Source organism: Gymnoscopelus braueri, assembly GCF_963280865.1.
Source record: "Gymnoscopelus braueri genome assembly, chromosome: 4".
NCBI classification, from domain to species: domain Eukaryota; kingdom Metazoa; phylum Chordata; class Actinopteri; order Myctophiformes; family Myctophidae; genus Gymnoscopelus; species Gymnoscopelus braueri.
Window position 1 is genome coordinate 41,813,290 of NC_137605.1, and position 12,072 is coordinate 41,825,361.

At 42.2% G+C, this 12,072-nt stretch overlaps 1 protein-coding gene across 2 annotated transcripts in view; it reads left to right on the forward strand.

The window, feature by feature from the left end:
• Positions 1–12,072, forward strand: part of ncalda (neurocalcin delta a) — a 79,549-nt gene that overhangs the window by 18,839 nt on the left and 48,638 nt on the right. The window lies entirely within an intron of this gene.

Below are 12,072 nucleotides of genomic sequence, written 5' to 3' on the forward strand. Positions count from 1 at the left end.
GTGAGTTTTGGGTGTAAGGCCTAATATTAATCACATCCCATTGTTATTTGTATGGATTCATTTACTGCACACATTAACTTACTATCAATAGCTGAAGATTGGACAGGTAGGCCGTGCTGTAGACTCTGTGTCTAGTCTCATTGAGGATATCAAGCTGTGTTCTGTCAAAGGACAGAGAAGTGAGAGGTCAAAACCCTAAGGACCTGCTCTTGTGCTCTGTTCCACAAACTGGACAAGATAGGTTACTTCCATCCTCACACTTACTTTTTTGTCAGATACTCAAGAAAAACCTGCCAGTCATTGGCTCGTTTAATTTGAAATAACTTTCATAATTGCAGAGCTCGGTGTAGTGGGGACATTTTAATTGCCAATGAAATTATGCAGCTCAGTCATGAAAAACACATTAAAACTCAAAACATGATGAGCATGATTTTCTTCCCTCCAGGAAATCACCCTATATTTTAGGTTTGTGTTGCACACTTCAATACTACAAAAGACTTGATTGAATGATAAAAAGTCTTGGAGCTTTAGGAATGTGAATACATCCCTATGTCAGCATCATGAATATAATAACACAGATATGCAGTATGTGTATTGAAGCTAGGTAGCTCACCAGTTTGTACCACTAACTTGTTACTGGACCTGCTGTATACTCTTCCAACTGTTGTTATTGCATTTTTTTTGTGATAATACGACTCAGTGTTGTGGGGTATAATTGTGGTCACCCTCCAAAAACAGAAACGCTACTTGCTTCATATGAACAATTAAAGCGATTGGGAGAGTAAATAAACATGGTTGTCCCTGCTACACTATATGCTGTTCTATTGGAAACAGTTTTCCAATAGATCTAAAAGCAGTGGAGATTAATGAATTACAATGAAAAAATTACAATAGAATTTTCAAAATAAATAGCTTTTAATTAGGTAAATGTCCACAACCTCTACAAGTTACCCCCCATTGCCGTCAAACTAGAATGTCTACGTTTCTATATCAGTGGTTCTCAAACATTTTCATGTCAAGGACCACCAAAATTATATGTATTTGGCCATGGACCCCCATCTGAAAATATTTTGTTCCAGGAACCCCCCAGATGCAAAGATTTGAGTCAAAAATGTTCCCTTTAAAATATATATATTCATAGATTTGCACACATTTTCAAGATTTAAAAAGAAATGCAGATCTACAACCTCGTAGCGCGGCACTCGGTATGAGCTTGTAGGTCTGCTATTTTTGAATAGCCAAAGACATCTAAAATGACACAGATGCGTTGCCGGATTGAATGGGTTAACGCGGCATGTTAAGTGATCAGGAGGGTGTGCCGTGTGCATTTTCAGCACACGTTTATTTTAATGGTTCCACCTTGGATCAATGGAACTAACGTAAAATCCTTTAAGTTATTATTTACTGGTATTGCTTCAATGCTTTTTAATATTGTTATATTATCATTCAAATCTTTAGTGTTTTTCTTTAGGGCCCACTTGCAATACCCTCGCGGCCCACCAGTGGGCCCCGGACCACAGATTGAGAACCACTGATCTAAATGTTGAACAGTTAAGCTGTGCGTGTATGTGTGTTGTCGCTGTCGGTCAGTGTGGTTTCCCATGACTCTGATGAGCTGGGGAAAGCTCTGTGTAGTTATCACCCAGTTCCCAGGCCCCCAGATCCACCCAAACACAGGATGCTGCTCACACATGTCTGTGTGTGTGTGTGTGTGTGTGTGTGTGTGTGTGTGTGTGTGTGTGTGTGTGTGTGTGTGTGTGTGTGTGTGTGTGTGTGTGTGTGTGTGTGTGTGTGTGTGTGTTTGTGTGTGTGTACAGCTTGGCAATTAGTGGATATGGATGTCTAAAGAATCTACACCACTTCATATGCACATGCTCCCTTTAATTTAAACACACATACTCTCTCACAGACTCACACACACACACACACGCACACACCAAAACACATACAGGCCCGCCGGGCTCTCTGGCTGAGAGACAGCTGCAGCTTTTCCAGTCAAGAGGCCCTCTGCACTATGGGCAAATGGTATTCCCACACACACACACACACACACACACACACACACACACACACACACACACACACACACACACACACACACACACACACACACACACACACACGTGTATGTTATGGTCTTGCAGTGGAGTCTTTGAACTTCCTTTACATGACATCAGCTCATCTGGTCAAGGGCCTGTTTAACATCCAGGGAACTCCAATCAGTGAGGTTTTGAAATGGTCAATGTAATCATTAGCATGATATTACTTTGTCACACTACACCTCTGTCTATGTAATAGCACAGTAAAAGTAAACCCCTGGTGTGTGGACATCATGGCTGTGGCAGACTCTGATTTTGAACGGAGTGTGGCATCTGAAATGCATCTCGGTTGAGTTGGAGATATCACATCATGTGGAGTAGATATACTGCTCTCTTTTGCAGTGTAATTACCTATGACTTTGAGGTCAAATTGTTATTTGTGTTAATGCCATGAGAGGCAATGTAAGCCCTGCCCCAGCCCCCAGGTTGTGGTGAACTACTATGACTTTAACATAAGTGTAAAGGTTAAAATTCAGTGTCTGTCTGGGAGTTGATGTTTTTGCAGTTTTTCAATTTAATTCACTGGAGCAAAATAATATATTCCACAAATTCCACAAATTGAGATGTTTGTGCAGTTTTGTGTTTGGTTTGTCTGTTTGTCTGTAATAATACCGTGTGTAGCACAGATTAAAAAAAGAATACCTAGGACATAAGAACCATAGTTCCATATTGATTTATTGATTGATTGATTGATTGATTGATTGATTGATTGATTGATTGATTGATTGACTCAACTAATTGATGGTTATAATTAGGTCCAGCTGCTATTCGTTCATAGCCCCCTACTTTGCTGAGTGAACCAATTGCACTTATTGCTATAGATACCATAACCAACCCATCTTCAAACGCATCACGGAGACCCTAATGGACTATTTCCTCTTCCATGTTTAACATTATAGCACAGCGTTGCATGCATGGAAATATCCATTCTGTCCATTTATTTCTAAGGGCACGGTCCCACCGCACTTTTATTTTACCTCTGGGGCGGAATCTGCCAATGCTTTGTCAATGCATATGCGTGGATTCTTGGGGAAAATGTGCAAGACCATGAATCCACGCATTTGCGTTGACAAAGCATTGGCAGATTCCGCCCCAGAGGTAAAATAAAAGTGTGGGACCGCGCCCTAAGGTATGTATATGTGTACATTTGTCTGTTCCCTCAAAAGTACACCAATCACAGCAATAAACAAACTGGCTATGAAGGAATGCAGCATGCACAACAATCTGTACAACTAGGAAATTCCTGGTGAAGTGAAAGTCAAACTCAGGAAGAGTGTGACATATGAATTCTAGTTGAATAAAATGTTATGTTTTTCAGTGAATCCCTTAGTTACTCCAAAATCACTTATATAGTTGAATTACTTATAAAGACTAGACCGGTGGGCACAGGCCAACTCGGAAACCATGCAAGTTGGAAATGCATGCCCCACCGTTGTACCCATCTGTCTGTCTGTGTCCCACTCCTTCTTATGCGCATATATGGAGATTTCTGTATCTGTCTGTTTGTGTCCCTTTTATGGCCATACATGGAGTTCTGTGTCAGGCATGCCCAATTATGGAGTCCAGGTCAGTCTAAACGACATCATATCGATGACATCAGGGTACTTACTCCCTGACTTCCCACTTGGCGCATCACTCCAACTCCCCACTTGGGGCATCCACTCCCGGGCCTCAGGTCCTCGGCGATGCACACGGCGAGTGTGTGAGTTGGAAGGGAGCCGGGTCGAGCAGTTCTCGAGATACCACAGGCGTGTAGACACGCATTTCAGAATTCCTAATGTTTAGTGTTAACAGACATAATATTATTTTGCATTATATTGTCTTTATTGCATTATAATTGTCTCCGCCAAGCCGAAGGTGTGGCAGACACTGTTTTGCACCCTGTCCGTCCGTCCGTGTGTCCGTCTGTCTGTGAACAGCAAAAATAAAACAGCAGGCCTGTTATAGCGCCATCAGAAGGCCGATTTTTGAAGAAACAAAAAAATTACTCAAGACGGATCTGTCAGATTGTTCATATTCCATCCTGATTGGCTAAGATTGGCTTCCAAAGTTTGCAATATTGGTCCGTTTTGAACAAAATGAACTCCGATTGCGGTGAAACTTTGCACGCACATTTGCAGTACATTGAGGAACAAATGCCACCCTTTTAACATTGCCATATTATAGCGCCACCAGGAGGCAGTTTTTTGCAAAACATTATTTGTTGCGAACGCGGGAGGAGGCGCGGCGAAGCCGCGCCTCCGACCAAGTGGAGCTTACTATGTAACCCTGCTCGGGTTGTGTCTCTGTATCTCTGTGTCTCTGTGTGCACTGCCTGTGTGCAGCTCCTCTGAGATAAGTAAATGTCCAATTTAGACGTACCATACATCAAATGAAAGGTCTTTGAAAACTGAACACACCTGTCAAGGTTGCGTTTAAGCCCGCCCCTTCCCCCGGAAGGAGAAGGCTCCTAAAAACTCCCCATTGAAACCCCATGTTAAATGAAAAGTGCCCGAATCGCTCCCAAACTTTTTCTACCCCCCCTAAGTGGGGGTCTACGAACAAATACATCGGGCTCGGATTTTGGCTCCGCCCCCCGGAAGTGGGTGAAACAGGCACTTCAAACACTTTGTTGAATTGTTCAAAAACATTCCAAGTTTTTTTTTTGTGAATTTGTATTTTTCTAAGATGCTCCTTTTAACGCAGATTTTTTTTGAAAAAAAAAAAAAAAAATTATTGGTTACTTTTTTTTAAATATTTTTTTTCATTCTTTTTTTTCTTTTTTTGCGTTCGCTTACCGCGTTCGCGCGTCTTACTTGTATATATTACTCCTACAAATGTTGTCCAAACATCACGCAATTCAGTACACATTATCTCTATAGTCAACTGATCAAGACAGATCCGATTTTTCATATTCCCTCCTGATTGGCGAATTTCGAACATTGCTGGCCCACAATAACCTACCTGACCTGGCGTAGACCTGTGCTCCGAGGAGCACTTTTTCTAGTTGTTTATTACTACACTGTACAACTGCAAACTGCAAACTGTCTGATTGCATTGCTACTTGTCTTAGAGCACCTGCTGGGTGTCAGTGTAATAAGTGACAGTAATTTCCTGTTAAAGTGCCCGACTCACAGGACATATGTAATAGTTAAAAATAAGAGTGCAATGTCTGGCTCCCCTGAGGTCCATATTCCACTTACTTATCCAGTCTGCATCTATGTATCCATATTACCCACCATGGCAATAGGCCATCATCAATATGCCGTGACAACAATTCTATTCCTGTATGAATATTACTCATGCAAGGCAGACAGCGGGGCATGAGTGTGTGTGTGTGTGTGTGTGTGTGTGTGTGTGTGTGTGTGTGTGTGTGTGTGTGTGTGTGTGTGTGTGTGTGTGTGTGTGTGTGTGTGTGTGTGTGTGTGTGTGTGTGTGTGTGTGTGTGTGTGTACAGTACGTACGTATGTACGTGTTTGTGTATTTGTGTGGAAGCAATACAGAGGAGAGAATGACTCATAAACGAGGAGGTGACTTTTTTGCGCCCGTATCAATCTGCTGCTTTCTGATAAGGCAGGCTGAGATTGTGGACCATGGTTAATCCTCACGCTGTATCGGACCTGCTGGCTGCCGTGAAGAACAATAGGGGGAGAGATTGGTCATCGGTCTACCTTGGCTTCTGTTTATAGCTCCTGAATCATCGAGGATGGAGTGGGTCATAAAGGCGGTTGAGACATTCTTGAGCCACCTGTCAGATTGTATAACACACCTTTCGCTAAACCTCAATTCCTCATTTTAACTCACTGAAAATTCCCAAATATAAGGCAGCGATACAGGAAAATTGGGGTTTTCCCCTTTGGATTCATTCTTGAGACAATTCTTGAGACAATTCACCAACTGATAGGGGTGCAATGATGCCCCTTTTTTATTAATCTCTCAAGAACAGATTCTGCTCTGCGTTTGAATCTGTCGGGGGGGTTCGTCATATCGCGTACGCACTGGCCTACAAGTGGGCGTGCCTTCAGATCAGGAAGCAGGCCGCACTTTACCCAATCAAATGTAGTGGGCGGGATTCACGTGTCCGTCGATCCTTCCCCACTCGAAACAAACCGAAACTAATTTAACAATAGCGTCCGCGGAGCAGACAAAACCACGGAAAGATATTCACATTTTAACTTGCTCTTTCATCATAGAAACAAGTGGGCTTATAACCAAAACGATCCATGTTCTCTGGGAGAAGTGGTGTTAGTGTTCCATGTAGAAATATTGTTAGTGGGAATGAAAACATAGTCGCACCACCGGAAGTGATGCGCTGAAGGCAGACCAAAACCCTGGTTTCCTTGCGCACGGGTGCTACGTCAACTTCCTCCCAGAGCCAACTGAGATAGTCAAAAACAGCAGAGGGCGCTGTTTTTCCTTTTCATTTGGCGTTGGGTTCCCAGATTGCTTTTTTATTACCCAAGTATGATTACTTAAATGTGGGTGGTGTTGACCTGCGGCCCCCACTGGCCAATGAGGCCTCTACCTATTTATGTCTATGAGTCAACTCTTGAGGCACATTAGCCAGATCCCAATATAATACTCAAACTTCATCCTTGCGTCCTCCTTTACTGTATTAGTATTAAATGAATCAAACCACTTGTGTCGTTTCCTTGCGCCTTAGCCCAGTGCCTTCGAGTGAGGAGGCGGGGTCTAGGGGAATAAATGAGGGAACAAGCAGCAGGTGTGGAAGTGGGCGGGGAAACCATGTGAGGTGAGGTGGCAAGGAATGTGAAAGATGCTGAATCTGAAAAGAAAGGAGACTCAGGTGATTGGGAACGACGGAGGGAAAGTCTGAGGGCATCTGTTGGATGAGTGGGGAATGGCAGGTCTGGGGAGTTGACTGAAAAGTAGCTGGAAATGAGAAACAGATGTGGCTGGAGAGCAGAGACAGAGATAGAACGTGACATCACCAGTTTGTACCACTAAATTGTTGTTGCACCTGCTTCCAACCGTTGACAAGTACAGTACGTTTTTGTACGCCAGAGATGAATAATACGATTTGGTGTTGTGACAGTTATCTGATATGAGTTATTGTGGGTTAGAATTGTGGTTACCCTAATCCCTGAGAACAAATGCATGACGGTGTACTGTATATAAAAGTTTATCCTAGTTGCTTTAAGTGGGGGTTAGTATTCAAGGCTGGGGACTTTTGTGATGGCAACCATGGTACGCCATGGCTTTGACTTTAGCTGTTATTACTGGGAAAGAAGTGACTCACTCTCTTGTTTTCACACGTCAACTTTTTTACTTTCAAAATTTGTGCTGCCAAAATGTCATCGTACCATTTGCCAAAAATGCTTCAGACAAAATATGACATTCATCACTTCCACTTAAAAACGTTCAGCCGCCCTGACGTCAGCATACAGCTATCTCAATGCCGTCGTGCTCCCTCAGAATATCAAGTTACTAACTCTCCCATTCTGTCTCTGTCTCTTGTTTGGTTAAATTTGAAGTATGTCAGACAGTGTATGTATACAGTACAGTATGCAATAAACATGCATGTACTGTATATGCATGAGCATTTTTCCGGGTGTACAGTATGTATTTGTGAATCTGTGCCAGGTAGCCTCCATCCATCTCTCCCCTTCTTCTCTCCTGGTGGTGCATTCTATCTGTCCTCCCTCTAACTGTGATTTATTTGCATTCTGCTCGACTCACACACACACAGCACATGACTCAGGAATACATATACAAATTATGTAGTTGGCTATCTTTTCCACTAACAGGTGGTACATTACCATGTTATAATTGAGATCCATGAGGAGGTGAGAGTACAGTCTGTGATAGTACAGTGTACTATCACAGACTGTACTTTCACCTTATAACATATCCATTTGAGGGGGTTAGGAGGATCCACTGTTTGTTTGTTTTTGTATTTTAGTCGCGTTACGCATTAATATCAATGATAAAATATTACTGTCAGGAATGCACTTAATTTCTGTTCGTAAAGAAAAGGAAAAAAAAATACGCCTTGTCGCTCAATTTGGTGAAACAACGTAGCGTATATTTCTTGTCAATGTGTAGCGGTAGCTGTTTCACCATAACATGGTTACCTCTTCTTTGCATATTTCAGTTACAGACCAGAAAGGGGCATTCAGTGGAGCACAAATCTCCGCCAGTACACATGCCCAAATAATAATACTTACACTGTCTGATGCAGTAACATCAAACTGCGTCTCTCTCCCTCTCTATTTCACTCTGGACCTGGTGCATGTGCACGCATGTGTGCACGTCATATGTGTGTGGGGTAGTTGTCACATTCAGTATGTTGTTAATGTGCCCATGTGCATGCACTTGGGCACTTGACATATTGTAAGTGAATGGTCTCTGTATGCCTTTCTCTATGTATTTGTCCAGTGTGCGTGCATGCATTCATAGGTGTGCCATAGGTGCATGGGGTGAACACATTTAGTATGTTTTAATCAACATACTAAATGTGGCAAAATCGACCTAGGGTTTCATTACCCCTTAAAGCCCATGCCGGCTTTAAAGGGTAATGAAACCCTAGGTCGATTTTGTAGTTTTCCTGTACAGGTTAAAGGGGTCCTTTCAACCTTAAACAATGTCATTAAAGGAGTAGTTCACCCAAAAAATTACAATTACACACCCCATGAAGCCTTGAATTCATGGAGATTTTTTTTTGTTGCATTCCTAAGCCAATAAAAGATGCTAATGTCTCCGGTAGGAGACTCAAAGGAGACACGTTGAGTCTCCTACCAGTGAGACCGCCGGTCATAAAATTATTGGCTTAGGAATGCGACAAAAACAAAAAATCAATGCTTCATGGGGTGTGTAATTGATAGAAAATAAGTCATTTTTGGGTAAACTACTCCTTTAATATACGTTTGAGTTATTGTTGTGGAAATTTGAAAAACTTTCCACTCTAATCTATTGCCTAGAACGTGAGAATAAAATGTTGTGGTCATGTGATCAGTGACGTACGGCCGATGTATTCTCTTGCCCGTCAAAGGTATAGTAAATGACATTGTTTATTGTCCCCTTTAAAATCTACAGAAGAGTAAAAACATGGCATGCTGACTTTATAGTACAATGCAGTGTGATGTAAGCCAATGGTTCTCAACCTGTGGGTCGCTCGGCACCCCCAGGGGGGTCCCCACATGATTTTTGGGGGGTCCTCAGATGACAGTGAAGTTACAATTTAAGGACTTTTAAGACCTTTTTAATACCCCAAAAAGAAAGAAAATAAAAAGACCATTACTGCATCAAAAGTAATCAACAAACCACTATAAAAACTGGTCAAACATTGGCCAAATTGTAAAAAAAAAAAAAATAGACAAACATTTGAAAATAGCAGATCTACAAGCTCACAACACCTTGCAACAAGAGGCGTTGTGAGCTTGTAGATCTGCTATTTTCACAATATTCATCTGTGGAACCGAAAATGTATGCCTCAACTCCTACATTCCAAGTGCTTATCAGGGTGTGGGGTCCCCAGTTCATATATGAATATTTTGGGGGCCACGGCCTGAAAAGGTTGAGAACCACTGAAAGCAACACAGCTGCAGGTAATAAAAATAATGGGTGTGTTAGATTTAGGTGTGCCAATGTGCAACCATTGATTGTAGCCAACAGTAGCATGATGCTTGGTATAGCTTATCGCCCCCTTGCTTAACATAAACATGTGGTGGGGGGGTTCCCTCTAATGTACTTTGCCTCGCTCTTGGATTAGTTACTGTACATTAGCAACATCTGTTTTAATTGCACAGCAAATTGGAAATCTATACGGTGCTTTCGTCATTCATTGACAAGCAGTGCGGTACATTGGATTAGCAGAGCATCACCCACCTCATGTACCGTACATTTACCTAAGGAACAGAAGAAAAGGTTTTTAACTACACCATGTGAATGAACCTACTGTACTGATGTACTGTAAGCCCATCTGAAATGCTTGTAAGAGGCTGACTGTCAGCAGCTGTTAAGCTACAGTATAGCACGAGTGTGCTCTGTGATTACCTGTCTTCATCCATTGTGTTGTCAGGCTTTGAGCAAAGCCTGATTTATTGCGCGCAGGTGTCGCGCACGGAAAATAGCAAATATACAAGCTCACAACGTCTCGCATGTTGAGAGGGGAAGAGATGGGGTGAGAAGGTTTCCTAGACTGTGCAACTACGTAGTATACGTATGCATTGCTTATGGGTCCATTTTTGCACTATTAGTATCAGTTACTAACACTCCAAAATTTTAGAGTGGAGTGGTCGGGAGGACATGCATTTTTGCATGTAGAGTTTGTAGACCTGTGGTGGTTGACCTGTTGTGCATGGTGATTTTTCTCATCTCTCACTGTCACTGTCATGTTTTACTCTGTCTCTGTGTGTCTCTTTCTCTCTTTGTCTGTCTCTTTTACATTAGTATTATGGGGTAATTGACTGATAGATAGGAACGCTGGTTGTTGGACAATGCTGAATATACACACTGCATATTAAGTATTTTAAATAACATTTTGAATAACAGTGCAGCATTATAGCAAGCATGTGAAACACAACATGTGTACAAGTTGTCCTGTAGAAAAGTGCCCAGTTACACTGACATAAGACAACCTAAGCTATTATAGTACTGTGTGTTGGTCATAATTCTCTAAAACTTTTCAAACTCTCTCAGATGGAACATAATTTTTTCTTTGTGTAGTTTACTCTCTGGATATGTATATGTGCAGACAGTTATATAATACAGTTTGTTGTTGTTTTCACAGTTCTGGCTGTTTTCTTGTCGGAGTATAAAATTGTTAATGTTAAGTTAAATATTTAGCGGCAAAATTTGAATGCCTTTGGAAAGAGAACTTGTTTTCACTTCCACAGTTTTTTCTTCTTCTTCTTCTTTTTTCTACTTTTGTTTGACAATCCAAGTCCACACTGTTGCTTCCTGAGTCCTCTGAAGGAAGGAATTCCCTCCAGTGGCTGTTGTACCTCCTACATCCTAGAACACACACACAAACATCCTTACACACACACACACACACACACACACACACACACACACACACACACACACACACACACACACACACACACACACACACACACACACACACACACACACACACACACACACACACACACACGCACACACACGCACGCACACACACACGCACACACACACGCACACGCACACACAGGCAAGCAAGCAGCCACCTCCCATACAGTGGCAGCTAATCCCAGGGCTCAGGCTTTAGTCTAAATAATTTACCTATCTACCCATCTGACAATCAGACTCTCGTTTCTTTTCCTTACATCATCTCAGCTTTGTCATTCCTTCACTGAGATGTCCCTGGCCACTTATTATGTATCTCATCATGTTAAACCCACTTAACTCCTCTTCACTTGGTTGATCGGAGCCAGGGCCGGATACAGAAATTACTAATTGGGGGGGCATTAGGAAATGTTCGGGGGGCGGTTTGGAATTTTTTTTTGGGGGGGCCCAAAACCATTTGGGGGGTTTTCGGGGGCCCCAAACCCCCCAAACCCCCCAAATGCGTAGGAAAATATGCATAGGAAAATATGCATTTTGGCACAGTTAGACCTATAAAAAAAAATAGGCTTCTTTCTCTCGCAATATCTGGCAACACTGCCCATGGAAAATCAGGGCAGAGGATTATTTGAATTGTGCAATGATACATGATGGAATATGATTAAGGATTATTTTGATTATGGTAAACTCACATTTCATATCATGACATAAATGTAACTTTCACAAGCCCCCCCACCCAAAAAAAAAAAAAAAAAACGTTTTTTTTTTTTTTTTTGAATTTTTTTGGGGGGGCAGTCAGGGCATTTGGGGGGGCATTGCCCATGCCTAGATCCGGCCCTGATCGGAGCCCCCCACCAGTCTATACTAGCCTGGGACCAGACCAATCTGCGAGAAAGAAAAAAATTGCACTCTGCGATTTGGGTCTGGCACGGCTCCATAGAGAATCCATTTCCTGCTCCAGAAGACG